Below are 4719 nucleotides of genomic sequence, written 5' to 3'. Positions count from 1 at the left end.
TTGGTACAGTCATCCACAATATAAGAGCAGTTTATTTTACACATCCACTTTAGCCCGCTCACAATGGTATTATGTGACCTTCAAGCTCCAAGTATCAGCGCACCTGATTTAAAGCTTGCTTATCCAAACAGGACACCAAGCACTTGTCAATTCAGCAAAAACAATATCCCCGCGCGCACGCACACACACACACACACACACACACACACACACACACGCGCACACACACACACACACACACACACACACACACACACACACACACACACACACACACACACACACGCACGCACGCACGCACGCAAACACACACGTATTTCAAAAGAGGCTTACACAGGATCAGGAACTTGAAAAGTGGCCTCACAGAAATGTGTGCCTATTGGTCAAGTCACATTTGTATTTTGTTCTTCATTTGATTGAAGGACCAGTGGCAGGAGTTATTTGCAGGTCATTGTCTTTATATTTAGCTCATTGATTGCATTTTTTTTTAATTTGGAGAAGTAATGCACTAACTTGCTCAAGGAATGATGAAGACTGAATTTGTACAGATAAATTCAAGGTATCAGTATATGCGCTCCTGATGGGGCAGACTTGCAATTAAGCAAATAGAAGGAATTGCATGATAATCCGAGAAGAGCCCCCAAACATCTAATAAAAACAGATTAATATAGTTGTATTCAATTTAGCACAATAAATATAGTTTTCGGTCACAATTCATGTTCATAAAAACAGCAACATTTTTAATATATTGTGATCAGTTAGAGTGCTCCCCCCCTCTTCTCATGCAATGGACTATTCCATCATGCTACTGCACATGGAGTCTTCATTCAGGAAGTGGATAGCAAAACAAAGTTACAAGTGCATTGTGAGGAATGTAAAGAAGATTTATCCCGGTGGAGCAGAGAAGAGGTAAAGGCGAGAAGAAAACAAACTGTTTTCTATCAAAACTACCAAAGGTTTCAACCAGTGTTAATTTTGACAAGACATTTTAATTTGGCTTTAGGTATAGTCTTTTGACTAAAATTATTTAAAGTTTTCAGCATAATTTAGTCATCTGATTGTATTGAACACATTTAACACAACGGTGTCCTTATTTAACTTTGTTTCAATTAATTATATTGAACTGACAATAATATGTTGTCTTAAAACTTAGTTTTGACCTAAATAAAAAAAGTGCATAATTGACTGAGATTAATCTTACAACTGCACAATGAATGGAAAACATTTGAACGTTAAATAAAGGGCAGTGAACAGTTTCTGAGTGGTTCTTTGCTCCCATCCACGTTTCATTCTTTCTTCTAATTAGATTTTGTGAATTTTCGTCAGTGTTGTTTTCATTTGAGTTATTGACAAAATTGTCAGTCAATTTAGTTATCGTCATCTTCTCAATGAATGGCTTCTATTTTAGTTGTTGCTTCATTTTCATCTGAAAAAAAATCTTGTGACGAAAAATATGGTGAAAATTCTGCATCAACGAAATTATCAATGGTTTCAAAATTTTTCACAATGACACCTAGGAGTTTTTTTTGTTTACCGTAGACTGGCACACGTGCGCTCGGTGTAAAAATGAGCGCATCTCATTTCAACACGATTCTATGCTGTTAGGGGATGTTTTGTGCCTTTCTGGACGTTTCAGCCGACATAGCTGCCGGACTTGATGCTATATGTTATTTTTATGTCTAACCCTAACCATAACCCCCAAAAGGTCTAAATCTGTATTTATGTGTGAAAAGGCAATTGAGACAACTTTTATTTTTTAAAATGTGTTTAGAAAAAGTAGACGACTGCCCATTTTTTCCTCGAGTGGTGCTCGTGTTGTTGAAGGTACTTTGCGAAGGTCCTGACCACACAATCTCAGCCGACAAAAATAATAAATAGAAAAGATGTTGATACATTTTTACAAGGGAAAAACAGCTATGTTATGAAATTTAACTTTAATACACCAATGGCCTTTATCAAGGAATAGCTCATATAAATCTATCTTGTTAGGCGTTCTGGCTGTGTGTCAGTGACATCACAACCAATCAGTGCTTTAGCTATAATAATTGTCATCTGTATTGTTTAATGAAGGATTAACCATCTCTGAAAAGTCAGCCAATCAGGAAGGGGGAGGCGGGACGGTTAAAATATAGGTGAAAGGTTAGAATGAAATGTAATGCATTGCAGCAAAAATCAACTGTGATTGCTTTACTTTTGTGACATGTGACTCCCAGCACTGCATATAGGATCAGTTTTCTTTTTACCTGGGAGTCTTTCCAAGTCCCTTAAAAAAAAAAAAATCAGTTCTTAGTTTTCATTTAAATTTTATTGATGCTCCTTTTATACATAATATGGGAATTGAGAAATAACGTGTGCTCGGATTGCATTTCTTATTTAAATGCTTGCATTGTCTGTTCCAAAAAAACTTGATTTCCCTCCTCACCCTGCTGCACAAAGCCCAACTTCCCAGGTGTCTGCTGCAGATGGCGTTAAAAGGTACTCGCTTTTTGAAGATGTTGTCTTGGGCTGTGGCGCAAATTCATTATTAAGGATATCCTTGGCTGGCTCTTTTATTATCGTCGTGTTTTTGGATGAAAACGTCCTGATTACTAGTGGAGTGAAGGATGAAGACGCGGGCCCCTGGATATTTCATCTGTGCAACTGTGCAAAATCAAAAAAGTTTTAATGAAAAGTGTGACAAGAATCAGAACAGTACAAAAGTCCTGCAGGTTCTCATCATCGTCTCCCAGTGATGCACATTTAGCCAGAGAGAAGGAATAGCTGGAGAAATCATTTGGGGTTAATTGTGGCCAAAAAACAAAAAAAAAAAACATAAATTTTCTTTTAAAATTAGAAAAAATAAAGCAAGAATATGCAACATTCAAATCCTACGGGGGGCACTGGAAGACGTTACCACGTGATTCCAGTGGGCGTCTAATAGACCAGAAAGGGCTTTTTAGAGCATGACACAGCCAATAGTCAATTATTACAATGCACTCTTTTGATGAAATGTTAAATTAAATATCAATGTTAACATGTTGGCTATAATAATCCCCCTTTTTTGTTTACCTATAATCCCCTTCCCCAAAAACTATCCATTTGTTCATATATTTTTATAAGTATGTTGAAAAGCACTGACATTGTTTTAGGGATTTGCACTCTCACATGCAGTTAGCCAGTGGGGGGCGCTTTAGCAGTGTTGGATCTTTAAACCCGAGTGTCAAAGTGTCAAAACTTTCTAAACTTGCGTTTGTTTAAATTTGCATATGTAATATTTTCACACAAATAATTCAACTGACCACATCTAAACATTGTATGCTGTCACCTTTCCATATTATTATACACATAGCTGCAAAATTCAACAGTGCTCTATTGTATGTTTATTTGTAAAGTTTGCAGTGGTGGACGACTGTACTCCATCATACGGCGAGATGTTTGCTTCTTATATTCCGTCATGATTCATGTGGCTAAATTACCCAAATATTTGAAACAGCTCTTATAATGATGCTGTGATGTAACACACCACAATACTACCAAGTTGAGCTTTACGATCTTTGTAAAGGTAGCATTTATGATGCAACTCTCTCTAAGTTATGCATTACCTAATGCACAATAGTGATAACAATAATAAGGATAGGAAGATGAAGAAAAAAGGCCATTTTAGTCAGTGTTGATGCTATGAGTAAAGCAGAGCATCTTGTTGAGGGTCAAAGTGTCTTTTCTCAGATTTCAGTTCATTCGCACCAAGACAGTGTGACGCCTCCATCCACTGCCAGTCAATATCTGCAATGCAAAGGCAGCACAGAAAAGGAGACTCCAGAGGACTCAACGACAGACAAGTTGAGTTTCATTTCAGAGGAACGGAACTGGAGGGAGGACAGAAAACAGCAAACTCTTCTTGTTGTGTATTAAACTCCCTTTATAGAAAATGAAACCTTTCAGAGGTTGCCGTAAAAGAGCAGAGTGCATCTGTCTTTTTGTTCCACTCTAACAAGGCAGTGGTATCCAAACAACACTGCGATAATGCATTTAAATATGAACCCTATTTTCTTTTTATTGTTATCTTGTATTTTCTCATTCCCGGCTTCGCATCTTTGCGTACCAGATGTGCCTCCACGTTGAAGAATTATTTCTCCTCCCCTGAGTCAAATAAATGCAATCAATATTGCTCTCAGGCCTTGAAATATTACATTAATGTTCCATGTGGTGACATTTTAGCTGGAATTTCCGAATACATCACGCAGGCCCAAATTAATATTTATCAGCAAGAGGCTTTTATGCTGTGCAAAACGGTATTAGCGCAAACTCCAATAATAATCTTGTCCTCTTAGCGGGGGAATGGTGTCGGTAGATGCTGGAACATTTTGGTGGTTGTAAGCGCACCAGATGTCTTAATGTGGTCATACTTGAATTGGATTCACACGCATACACACAAAAACAAAAAAGGGAATTTTGTATGTATCCTTCACTAAACATTGCATGTATTCTCAGGCTCTGTAAATAGTTTAAACATTTCACGCTCTTTAAATTTACAGCCTATCCATCCCTCAAGGTGGTGTGGCTCTCATTTGACTTGAGTAAGGTGGGGGGCTCAGCATTGATAATATTATTTATTCAGCTATGTTAAACAATTTGCCCTTCCTATCTTTGCTGATCAGAGCAGAAATGGCAAAGAAATTCAGAAAAGATCGATACCTCAATATGTACTTGAACTCGCCACATGAAGACACAGAGTATTGA

Source organism: Vanacampus margaritifer, chromosome 1 (genome assembly GCF_051991255.1).
Source record: "Vanacampus margaritifer isolate UIUO_Vmar chromosome 1, RoL_Vmar_1.0, whole genome shotgun sequence".
Taxonomy (NCBI): Eukaryota; Metazoa; Chordata; class Actinopteri; order Syngnathiformes; family Syngnathidae; genus Vanacampus; species Vanacampus margaritifer.
This window is presented reverse-complemented; position numbering follows the sequence as displayed.